The sequence below is a fragment of the Thermobia domestica genome, chromosome 7, assembly GCF_964235325.1.
Source record: "Thermobia domestica chromosome 7, izTheDome1.hap1.1, whole genome shotgun sequence".
In the NCBI taxonomy this organism is placed as follows: Eukaryota; Metazoa; Arthropoda; class Insecta; order Zygentoma; family Lepismatidae; genus Thermobia; species Thermobia domestica.
Genome location: NC_137460.1, coordinates 2501 through 16099, shown reverse-complemented (window position 1 = coordinate 16099; position 13599 = coordinate 2501).

The window sequence follows — 13599 nt, the reverse complement described above, 5'->3', positions numbered from 1 at the left end:
CTCATCATGTGGCTCCGTTTACGAGTTATTGACCTATGACCTCGAACGTCAGTACTTTTGGAGCATGTAGTAGTTGATGATCTGTTACGAAATATGGAAACGGCACTGCAACATGTGGCTCCGTTTACGATTTATTCGGGTTTAAATATTTGACCTTTGACCTCGATGGTCAGTACTTTTGCGTCATGTACTACTAGATGTCCTATTGCTAAATGTGGAAACACCACCTGAATATGTTGTTTCGTTTACAAGTTATTAGATTTGAGTACTTAACTTTTGACCTTGATGTTCGGTACTTTTGGGTCATGCAACAGTTGATGACCTATTACTAAATGTGGAAACAGATCCTCAATAATGTTGCTTCTTTTACGACTTATTCGGGTTTAAATTTTTGACTTTGAGCTCGATGTTCAGTAATTGTGGGACATGCAGTACTAGATGAATGCTTGTGTAATTTCTGGTACGTTGCATAGGTGATGATAGAAGGGAACGAGTACATTCCTGCTATTGGTTCATATTCTCTGCTGAATTAAATAGGGGTTGTAATCTGTAATATGTTAAACAGTGGTTAAAAATTAGTCCATTCTCTTTCATACATGGAGGGAAGCAAAAATAGGTGTTCGTACTCTCTGTGTAATATCTCCTATGTTGAAAAAGAGGGCATAAAAGAGAATGAGTACACCCCTAAAAATGTGTCATAAAAACAGTTTACTATACCTGGTCAAGGCAGGAAAATGTACTCAAAAATAGGGCAGGAAAATGTACTCATAGTCTAATGCTATGTAGCCTTTCCTGTGTAATGACTACTATGTTATAAGGGTTGCGGTATGCCATAGATATGTTTATACTCTTTGCTAAGTTACATAGGAGTGCTGCAAAATATGCGTTCGTAGTCTGTGTACATTGTCTTACGTAACTTTTATGTTAAAATAGGGGTGGAAAAATAAGTCAAACTCTTGTCTTAGGCCTGCTACGTGTTCGAAGTCTGCTATTTACATAGGGGTTGGAAAATATGTTCATAGTCTTTTATTAACTATCATATGTTCATAGTCTCTGTGTAAGTTCTGCTATGTTAAAAAGGGGACGAATACATCCCTAAAAAGAGGTCATAAAAGGGAAGGAGTACACCCTCATAAAGAGAACGAGTTTTCGAGTTCGTCGATTTTCCCTGGTTGGACTGTACATGGGTCAAGGCGTATTCCACGTTAAGTCAGTAGCTGATGACCAATTACTAAAATGTGGAAACAGCACCTCAATACATAGCTCCGATTTCGAGTTATTAGGTTAGGTTAGGTTAGGTTAGGTTAGGTTAGGTTAGGTTAGGTTAGGTTAGGTTAGGTTTAGGTTTAGGTTTAGGTTAGGTTAGGTTAAGGTTTAGGTTTAGGTTAGGTTTAGGTTTAGGTTTAGGTTTAGGTTTAGGTTAGGTTAGGTTTAGGTTTAGGTTTAGGTTAGGTTAGGTTTAGGTTTAGGTTAGGTTAGGTTAGGTTAGGTTAGGGTTAGGTTAGGGTTAGGTTAGGGTTAGGTTAGGTTAGGGTTAGGTTAGGTTAGGGTTAGGTTAGGGTTAGGTTAGGTTAGGTTAGGTTAGGTTAGGTTAGGTTAGGTTAGGTTAGGTTTTTTTACTTTTTACTATTTTTTAAACTACCCTGATAATTTGTTGATTATTGCAACTACAATGTAATATCTGTTGGTTTATAAGGAATTGTTCTTTTCTATTTATATCGTAATGTTATATTTGTGTTAGGTTTGTTGTTGTATTTTGGTAGTACCTCGTTTTTTCCTGTATTTTCCTTAGAAAATCTAACACTTTTTTGTCGCTACTAGTCCATGTTGGGCATCTCGAACCCATAGTATATCATACTCACATAACGGCATCTAACAAGAAATGAATACAGAAAAAGCATTCAAAACTTTCTTTGCTTTTTCCCAAGATAAGAACACAATCCTTGTTAAATACGAACGAAGCAAATCTAACATCAGGATATATACTTGTAGGAAATATATCACATGGAAGTCCAAGGAGGGATTCGTTGATGCCACTAATTTGAAATAATTTCGAACTTGCTAGTTACTTAATAATAATGCTCATTAATGATGTTGATTTTTCATACTAACAATAGACAATAAATAAAATTCTTGATATTTTAATGAAGACTTACGACGGGTATTGTTTCAAGACATACGAACAAGTGGGTTCAATAAGCCCCTCCTTGGACTTGGTAGGGTTACATTACTTAATATTGCACAGCCTTAAACATTAAAATGAAAAACTTACCTAATTACTTGAATTTCTCGTAGTCGATAACTTTCTGTAGCAGTATTATTAGGCGTGTTGTTAGATGTAGATCTTGAAAAGAGGACCAATAATTAAGTAGGAAATGAATACTAAAAACTGCACGCATTTTACTTGTAAATATTTAATGATTTGAAGATGATAATTAGGTTACTTAATATGTAATGTTTAACGATTAATAGAAAGTACAAAACATTTGATGTACACAAAGCTCGATCTAGGGAAAGCTTACTTCTAAATTAAATTAGCCTTTAAGAGTGAAGGTTGTCCTTTAGTTAGTACTATTATCTCCTATGAATATCTAAATTTTAGCAGTAATTAGGCTCTGCACTTCTCTAGCTGTGTACGTGGAAGGTCTGTTAGTGGAATAACATATTTGGGGAATTTTCGTATAATTTGATGATATATTATCGCTAATGGTTAGGTTAGGTTAGGTTAGGTTGTTAGGTTTTTTATTTTTTACTATTTTAAAACTACCCTGGCAATTGTTCGGTTATTGCCACTACAATGTAATATCTTGTGGTTTATAAGAGATTGTTCTTTTCTAATTATATCGTAATGTTATATCTAGGTTAGGTTAGGTTAGGTTAGGTTAGATTTTTTACTATTTTTAAACTATCCTGGTAATTGTTCGAATATTGCAACTAAAATGTAATATCTGGTGGTTTATAAGAGAATGTTCTTTTCTATATATATGATAATGGTATATTTGTGTTAGGTTAGTGGTTGTAATTTGGTGGTACCTTTTTTTCCTGTATTTTACCTAGAGAAGCCAAGAATTTTTGTCGCTACTAGTCCAGGTTGGGCATCTCGAAACCACAGTCTATTATACTTAGGTTAGGTTAGGTTAGGTTAGGGTTAGGTTAGGTTAGGTTAGGTTAGGGTTAGGTTAGGTTAGGTTCTGTTAGGGTAGGTTAGGTTAGGTTAGGTTAGGTTAGGTGAGGTTAGGTTAGGTTAGGTTAGGTTAGGTTAGGTTAGGTTAGGTGAGGTTAGGTTAGGTTAGGTTAGGTTAGGTTAGGTTAGGTTAAGTTAGGTTAGGTTAGGTTAGGTTAAGTTAGGTTAGGTTAGGTTAGGTTAGGTTAGGTTAGGGTAGGATAGGTTAAGTTAGGTTAGGTTAGGTTAGGTTAGGTTAGGTTAGGGTTAGGTTAGGTTAGGTTAGGTTAGGTTAGGTTAGGTTAGGTTAGGATATAGAAATAACAGTACATAACATGTAGATGCGATCGTTTTTATTGCATGCCCCTATTATTTAAATGTGAAATTGCACGTTACAGTTATTTGATATGTATAATACACTTAGTATTTTGTTACTAATTGCGGAGACCATATGATTGTAGTTTACTTTGGATTGTGATATTCAGATTTTATGTTTAGTGTGTGTATCCTACCAATTATGTAATCGGTAAGATCGAACAAACAATTTGAAAATGCGTAGAACTCTTGTTTACCAACCTAATTTTGTGCTGTTTAGATTTTCATATTATATATGCATAAGAATACAGTCCATACATAGGATGAATATATTTGAAACTGAAATTGTATTTTAGATATTTTTGTAGGGTGGATTTTAAGGAATACCCATTTTTGTTTTGTTACATACTTATTCTTTTATTTAGGGTGCAGCATTTTTATTTACAATATTAATGCGTATACATTAAAGATATAAGACCCGAATTTAATAATTTTATTACTAATTTAATACAGCTTGCATTCAAAATAATGGTGACATTATGGATTGTCAAATCAAGCGTCAATTTTACTAATTAAACTATATTTACTACGTATAGCACTAATTTTACTAGAACTTGCAATGGTTTTAAGCTGTTTTGCTTGCATGAAATTAACATTAGCGGTTTGATTTACATTGGAGTTATTTGAATTATGTTTTGAAATTAGATTTTTTTATAACGGGAAACTTTATAATTGAATTTACTTAGAAATTCTGTTTGAATGGTATATACGATTATTGCATGTATGTTGATTGGTATATACGATTATTGTTTTGTAGGTGAAATGAATATCTGTTTACTGAATGAAGATATGATTACAGAAATATTTGATTTTGATAGTACTATCAGGAATTGAACTAAGAATTTTTTGCTTCAGAGGTTACAATTGAAAACTAAATAATTTTAAGTTTATCTTCCTACGATTATGCATGTTAAGGTAACTTGTATCAGACCACTTTGTGGTGACTTTTCCTCTTAAGATGAATGAAACGATAAAATAAAACGTAAAAGGTTAGGTTAGGTTAAGTTAGGTTAGTTTAAGGTTTAGTTTAAGGGTTAGGTTAGGTTAGGTTTGGTTTGGTTAGGTTAGGTTAGGTTAGGTTAGGTTAGGTAAGGTTAGGTTAGGTTAGGTTAGGTTAGGTTAGGTTAGGTTAGGTGAGGTTAGGTTAGGTTAGGTTAGGTTAGGTTAGGTGAGGTTAGGTTAGGTTAGGTGAGGTGAGGTTAGGTTAGGTTAGGTTAGGTTAGGTGAGGTGAGGTTAGGTGAGGTTAGGTTAGGTTAGGTTAGGTTAGGTGAGGTTAGGTTAGGTGAGGTTAGGTGAGGTTAGGTGAGGTTAGGTTAGGTGAGGTGAGGTGAGGTGAGGTTAGGTGAGGTTAGGTTAGGTGAGGTTAGGTTAGGTTAGGTTAGGTGAGGTTAGGTGAGGTTAGGTGAGGTTAGGTTAAGTGAGGTTAGGTTAGGTTAGGTTAGGTGAGGTTAGGTGAGGTTAGGGTAGGTTAGGTTAGGTTAGGTTAGGTTAGGTTAGGTTAGGTTAGGTTAGGTGAGGTTAGGTTAGGTTAGGTTAGGTTAGGTTAGGTGAGGTTAGGTTAGGTTAGGTTAGGTTAGGTTAGGTTTGGTTAGGTTTGGTTAGGTTAGGTTAGGTTAGGTTAGGTTAGGTTAGGTTAGGGTTAGGTTAGGGTTAGGTTAGGTTAGGTTAGGTTAGGTTAGGTTAGGATATAGAAATAACAGTACATAACATGTAGATGCGATCGTTTTTATTGCATGCCCCTATTATTTAAATGTGAGATTGCACGTTACAGTTATTTGATATGTATAATACACTTAGTATTTTGTTACTAATTGCGGAGACCATATGATTTTAGTTTACTTTGGATTGTGATATTCAGATTTTATGTTTAGTGTGTGTATCCTACCAATTATGTAATCGGTAAGATCGAACAAACAATTTGAAAATGCGTAGAACTCTTGTTTACCAACCTAATTTTGTGCTGTTTAGATTTTCATATTATATATGCATAAGAATACAGTCCATACATAGGATGAATATATTTGAAACTGAAATTGTATTTTAGATATTTTTGTAGGGTGGATTTTAAGGAATACCCATTTTTGTTTTGTTACATACTTATTCTTTTATTTAGGGTGCAGCATTTTTATTTACAATATTAATGCGTATACATTAAAGATATAAGACCCGAATTTAATAATTTTATTACTAATTTAATACAGCTTGCATTCAAAATAATGGTGACATTATGGATTGTCAAATCAAGCGTCAATTTTACTAATTAAACTATATTTACTACGTATAGCACTAATTTTACTAGAACTTGCAATGGTTTTAAGCTGTTTTGCTTGCATGAAATTAACATTAGCGGTTTGATTTACATTGGAGTTATTTGAATTATGTTTTGAAATTAGATTTTTTTATAACGGGAAACTTTATAATTGAATTTACTTAGAAATTCTGTTTGAATGGTATATACGATTATTGCATGTATGTTGATTGGTATATACGATTATTGTTTTGTAGGTGAAATGAATATCTGTTTACTGAATGAAGATATGATTACAGAAATATTTGATTTTGATAGTATTATCAGGAATTGAACTAAGAATGTTTTGCTTCAGAGGTTACAATTGAAAACTAAATAATTTTAAGTTTATCTTCCTACGATTATGCATGTTAAGGTAACTTGTATCAGACCACTTTGTGGTGACTTTTCCTCTTAAGATGAATGAAACGATAAAATAAAACGTAAAAGGTTAGGTTAGGTTGTGTTAAGGGTAGGTTAGTTAGGTTAGGTTAGGTTAGAATTTCTTTATATTTTAGTTTTTTTAAACTACCCTGGTAACTGTTCGATTATTGCAACTACAATGTAACATCTGGTGGTTTATAAGAGATTGTGCTTTTCTATTTATATCGTAATGATAAAGTTAGGTTAGGTTAGGTTAGGTTAGGTTAGGTTAGGTTAGGTTAGGTTAGGTTAGGTTAGGTTAGGTTAGGTAAGGTTAGGTTAGGTAAGGTTAGGTTAGGTAAGGTTAGGTTAGGTTAGGTTAGGTTAGGTTAGGTTTTTTTACTTTTTACTATTTTTTAAACTACCCTGATAATTTGTTGATTATTGCAACTACAATGTAATATCTGTTGGTTTATAAGGAATTGTTCTTTTCTATTTATATCGTAATGTTATATTTGTGTTAGGTTTGTTGTTGTATTTTGGTAGTACCTCGTTTTTTCCTGTATTTTCCTTAGAAAATCTAACACTTTTTTGTCGCTACTAGTCCATGTTGGGCATCTCGAACCCATAGTATATCATACTCACATAACGGCATCTAACAAGAAATGAATACAGAAAAAGCATTCAAAACTTTCTTTGCTTTTTCCCAAGATAAGAACACAATCCTTGTTAAATACGAACGAAGCAAATCTAACATCAGGATATATACTTGTAGGAAATATATCACATGGAAGTCCAAGGAGGGATTCGTTGATGCCACTAATTTGAAATAATTTCGAACTTGCTAGTTACTTAATAATAATGCTCATTAATGATGTTGATTTTTCATACTAACAATAGACAATAAATAAAATTCTTGATATTTTAATGAAGACTTACGACGGGTATTGTTTCAAGACATACGAACAAGTGGGTTCAATAAGCCCCTCCTTGGACTTGGTAGGGTTACATTACTTAATATTGCACAGCCTTAAACATTAAAATGAAAAACTTACCTAATTACTTGAATTTCTCGTAGTCGATAACTTTCTGTAGCAGTATTATTAGGCGTGTTGTTAGATGTAGATCTTGAAAAGAGGACCAATAATTAAGTAGGAAATGAATACTAAAAACTGCACGCATTTTACTTGTAAATATTTAATGATTTGAAGATGATAATTAGGTTACTTAATATGTAATGTTTAACGATTAATAGAAAGTACAAAACATTTGATGTACACAAAGCTCGATCTAGGGAAAGCTTACTTCTAAATTAAATTAGCCTTTAAGAGTGAAGGTTGTCCTTTAGTTAGTACTATTATCTCCTATGAATATCTAAATTTTAGCAGTAATTAGGCTCTGCACTTCTCTAGCTGTGTACGTGGAAGGTCTGTTAGTGGAATAACATATTTGGGGAATTTTCGTATAATTTGATGATATATTATCGCTAATGGTTAGGTTAGGTTAGGTTAGGTTGTTAGGTTTTTTATTTTTTACTACAGTATTTTAAAACTACCCTGGCAATTGTTCGGTTATTGCCACTACAATGTAATATCTTGTGGTTTATAAGAGATTGTTCTTTTCTAATTATATCGTAATGTTATATCTAGGTTAGGTTAGGTTAGGTTAGGTTAGATTTTTTACTATTTTTAAACTATCCTGGTAATTGTTCGAATATTGCAACTAAAATGTAATATCTGGTGGTTTATAAGAGAATGTTCTTTTCTATATATATGATAATGGTATATTTGTGTTAGGTTAGTGGTTGTAATTTGGTGGTACCTTTTTTTCCTGTATTTTACCTAGAGAAGCCAAGAATTTTTGTCGCTACTAGTCCAGGTTGGGCATCTCGAAACCACAGTCTATTATACTTAGGTTAGGTTAGGTTAGGTTAGGGTTAGGTTAGGTTAGGTTAGGTTAGGGTTAGGTTAGGTTAGGTTCTGTTAGGTTAGGTGAGGTTAGGTTAGGTTAGGTGAGGTTAGGTGAGGTTAGGTGAGGTGAGGTGAGGTTAGGTTAGGTTAGGTTAGGTTAGGTTAGGTTAGGTTAGGTGAGGTTAGGTGAGGTTAGGTTAGGTGAGGTTAGGTGAGGTTAGGTGAGGTTAGGTTAGGTGAGGTGAGGTGAGGTGAGGTTAGGTGAGGTTAGGTTAGGTGAGGTTAGGTTAGGTTAGGTTAGGTTAGGTGAGGTTAGGTTAGGTTAGGTTAGGTGAGGTTAGGTGAGGTTAGGTTAAGTGAGGTTAGGTTAGGTTAGGTTAGGTGAGGTTAGGTGAGGTTAGGGTAGGTTAGGTTAGGTTAGGTTAGGTTAGGTTAGGTTAGGTGAGGTTAGGTTAGGTTAGGTTAGGTTAGGTGAGGTTAGGTTAGGTTAGGTTAGGTTAGGTTAGGTTAGGTTTGGTTAGGTTAGGTTAGGTTAGGTTAGGTTAGGTTAGGTTAGGGTTAGGTTAGGGTTAGGTTAGGTTAGGTTAGGTTAGGTTAGGTTAGGTTAGGTTAGGATATAGAAATAACAGTACATAACATGTAGATGCGATCGTTTTTATTGCATGCCCCTATTATTTAAATGTGAGATTGCACGTTACAGTTATTTGATATGTATAATACACTTAGTATTTTGTTACTAATTGCGGAGACCATATGATTTTAGTTTACTTTGGATTGTGATATTCAGATTTTATGTTTAGTGTGTGTATCCTACCAATTATGTAATCGGTAAGATCGAACAAACAATTTGAAAATGCGTAGAACTCTTGTTTACCAACCTAATTTTGTGCTGTTTAGATTTTCATATTATATATGCATAAGAATACAGTCCATACATAGGATGAATATATTTGAAACTGAAATTGTATTTTAGATATTTTTGTAGGGTGGATTTTAAGGAATACCCATTTTTGTTTTGTTACATACTTATTCTTTTATTTAGGGTGCAGCATTTTTATTTACAATATTAATGCGTATACATTAAAGATATAAGACCCGAATTTAATAATTTTATTACTAATTTAATACAGCTTGCATTCAAAATAATGGTGACATTATGGATTGTCAAATCAAGCGTCAATTTTACTAATTAAACTATATTTACTACGTATAGCACTAATTTTACTAGAACTTGCAATGGTTTTAAGCTGTTTTGCTTGCATGAAATTAACATTAGCGGTTTGATTTACATTGGAGTTATTTGAATTATGTTTTGAAATTAGATTTTTTTATAACGGGAAACTTTATAATTGAATTTACTTAGAAATTCTGTTTGAATGGTATATACGATTATTGCATGTATGTTGATTGGTATATACGATTATTGTTTTGTAGGTGAAATGAATATCTGTTTACTGAATGAAGATATGATTACAGAAATATTTGATTTTGATAGTATTATCAGGAATTGAACTAAGAATGTTTTGCTTCAGAGGTTACAATTGAAAACTAAATAATTTTAAGTTTATCTTCCTACGATTATGCAGTTAAGGTAACTTGTATCAGACCACTTTGTGGTGACTTTTCCTCTTAAGATGAATGAAACGATAAAATAAAACGTAAAAGGTTAGGTTAGGTTGTGTTAAGGGTAGGTTAGTTAGGTTAGGTTAGGTTAGAATTTCTTTATATTTTAGTTTTTTTTAAACTACCCTGGTAACTGTTCGATTATTGCAACTACAATGTAACATCTGGTGGTTTATAAGAGATTGTGCTTTTCTATTTATATCGTAATGATAAAGTTAGGTTAGGTTAGGTTAGGTTAGGTTAGGTTAGGTTAGGTTAGGTTAGGTTAGGTTAGGTAAGGTTAGGTTAGGTAAGGTTAGGTTAGGTAAGGTTAGGTTAGGTTAGGTTAGGTTAGGTTAGGTTTTTTTACTTTTTACTATTTTTTAAACTACCCTGATAATTTGTTGATTATTGCAACTACAATGTAATATCTGTTGGTTTATAAGGAATTGTTCTTTTCTATTTATATCGTAATGTTATATTTGTGTTAGGTTTGTTGTTGTATTTTGGTAGTACCTCGTTTTTTCCTGTATTTTCCTTAGAAAATCTAACACTTTTTTGTCGCTACTAGTCCATGTTGGGCATCTCGAACCCATAGTATATCATACTCACATAACGGCATCTAACAAGAAATGAATACAGAAAAAGCATTCAAAACTTTCTTTGCTTTTTCCCAAGATAAGAACACAATCCTTGTTAAATACGAACGAAGCAAATCTAACATCAGGATATATACTTGTAGGAAATATATCACATGGAAGTCCAAGGAGGGATTCGTTGATGCCACTAATTTGAAATAATTTCGAACTTGCTAGTTACTTAATAATAATGCTCATTAATGATGTTGATTTTTCATACTAACAATAGACAATAAATAAAATTCTTGATATTTTAATGAAGACTTACGACGGGTATTGTTTCAAGACATACGAACAAGTGGGTTCAATAAGCCCCTCCTTGGACTTGGTAGGGTTACATTACTTAATATTGCACAGCCTTAAACATTAAAATGAAAAACTTACCTAATTACTTGAATTTCTCGTAGTCGATAACTTTCTGTAGCAGTATTATTAGGCGTGTTGTTAGATGTAGATCTTGAAAAGAGGACCAATAATTAAGTAGGAAATGAATACTAAAAACTGCACGCATTTTACTTGTAAATATTTAATGATTTGAAGATGATAATTAGGTTACTTAATATGTAATGTTTAACGATTAATAGAAAGTACAAAACATTTGATGTACACAAAGCTCGATCTAGGGAAAGCTTACTTCTAAATTAAATTAGCCTTTAAGAGTGAAGGTTGTCCTTTAGTTAGTACTATTATCTCCTATGAATATCTAAATTTTAGCAGTAATTAGGCTCTGCACTTCTCTAGCTGTGTACGTGGAAGGTCTGTTAGTGGAATAACATATTTGGGGAATTTTCGTATAATTTGATGATATATTATCGCTAATGGTTAGGTTAGGTTAGGTTAGGTTGTTAGGTTTTTTATTTTTTACTACAGTATTTTAAAACTACCCTGGCAATTGTTCGGTTATTGCCACTACAATGTAATATCTTGTGGTTTATAAGAGATTGTTCTTTTCTAATTATATCGTAATGTTATATCTAGGTTAGGTTAGGTTAGGTTAGGTTAGATTTTTTACTATTTTTAAACTATCCTGGTAATTGTTCGAATATTGCAACTAAAATGTAATATCTGGTGGTTTATAAGAGAATGTTCTTTTCTATATATATGATAATGGTATATTTGTGTTAGGTTAGTGGTTGTAATTTGGTGGTACCTTTTTTTCCTGTATTTTACCTAGAGAAGCCAAGAATTTTTGTCGCTACTAGTCCAGGTTGGGCATCTCGAAACCACAGTCTATTATACTTAGGTTAGGTTAGGTTAGGTTAGGGTTAGGTTAGGTTAGGTTAGGTTAGGGTTAGGTTAGGTTAGGTTCTGTTAGGGTAGGTTAGGTTAGGTTAGGTTAGGTTAGGTGAGGTTAGGTTAGGTTAGGTTAGGTTAGGTTAGGTTAGGTTAGGTGAGGTTAGGTTAGGTTAGGTTAGGTTAGGTTAGGTTAAGTTAGGTTAGGTTAGGTTAGGTTAAGTTAGGTTAGGTTAGGTTAGGTTAGGTTAGGTTAGGGTAGGATAGGTTAAGTTAGGTTAGGTTAGGTTAGGTTAGGTTAGGTTAGGGTTAGGTTAGGTTAGGTTAGGTTAGGTTAGGTTAGGTTAGGTTAGGATATAGAAATAACAGTACATAACATGTAGATGCGATCGTTTTTATTGCATGCCCCTATTATTTAAATGTGAAATTGCACGTTACAGTTATTTGATATGTATAATACACTTAGTATTTTGTTACTAATTGCGGAGACCATATGATTGTAGTTTACTTTGGATTGTGATATTCAGATTTTATGTTTAGTGTGTGTATCCTACCAATTATGTAATCGGTAAGATCGAACAAACAATTTGAAAATGCGTAGAACTCTTGTTTACCAACCTAATTTTGTGCTGTTTAGATTTTCATATTATATATGCATAAGAATACAGTCCATACATAGGATGAATATATTTGAAACTGAAATTGTATTTTAGATATTTTTGTAGGGTGGATTTTAAGGAATACCCATTTTTGTTTTGTTACATACTTATTCTTTTATTTAGGGTGCAGCATTTTTATTTACAATATTAATGCGTATACATTAAAGATATAAGACCCGAATTTAATAATTTTATTACTAATTTAATACAGCTTGCATTCAAAATAATGGTGACATTATGGATTGTCAAATCAAGCGTCAATTTTACTAATTAAACTATATTTACTACGTATAGCACTAATTTTACTAGAACTTGCAATGGTTTTAAGCTGTTTTGCTTGCATGAAATTAACATTAGCGGTTTGATTTACATTGGAGTTATTTGAATTATGTTTTGAAATTAGATTTTTTTATAACGGGAAACTTTATAATTGAATTTACTTAGAAATTCTGTTTGAATGGTATATACGATTATTGCATGTATGTTGATTGGTATATACGATTATTGTTTTGTAGGTGAAATGAATATCTGTTTACTGAATGAAGATATGATTACAGAAATATTTGATTTTGATAGTACTATCAGGAATTGAACTAAGAATTTTTTGCTTCAGAGGTTACAATTGAAAACTAAATAATTTTAAGTTTATCTTCCTACGATTATGCATGTTAAGGTAACTTGTATCAGACCACTTTGTGGTGACTTTTCCTCTTAAGATGAATGAAACGATAAAATAAAACGTAAAAGGTTAGGTTAGGTTAAGTTAGGTTAGTTTAAGGTTTAGTTTAAGGGTTAGGTTAGGTTAGGTTTGGTTTGGTTAGGTTAGGTTAGGTTAGGTTAGGTTAGGTAAGGTTAGGTTAGGTAAGGTTAGGTTAGGTTAGGTTAGGTTAGGTTAGGTTAGGTTAGGTTAGGTGAGGTTAGGTTAGGTTAGGTTAGGTTAGGTTAGGTGAGGTTAGGTTAGGTTAGGTGAGGTGAGGTTAGGTTAGGTTAGGTTAGGTTAGGTGAGGTTAGGTGAGGTTAGGTTAGGTTAGGTTAGGTTAGGTGAGGTTAGGTTAGGTGAGGTTAGGTGAGGTTAGGTTAGGTTAGGTTAGGTTAGGTGAGGTTAGGTGAGGTTAGGTGAGGTTAGGTTAAGTGAGGTTAGGTTAGGTTAGGTTAGGTTAGGTGAGGTTAGGTGAGGTTAGGTGAGGTTAGGTTAAGTGAGGTTAGGTTAGGTTAGGTTAGGTGAGGTTAGGTGAGGTTAGGGTAGGTTAGGTTAGGTTAGGTTAGGTTAGGTTAGGTTAGGTTAGGTGAGGTTAGGTTAGGTTAGGTTAGGTTAGGTTAGGTGAGGTTAGGTTAGGTTAGGTTAGGTTAGGTTAGGTTTGGTTAGGT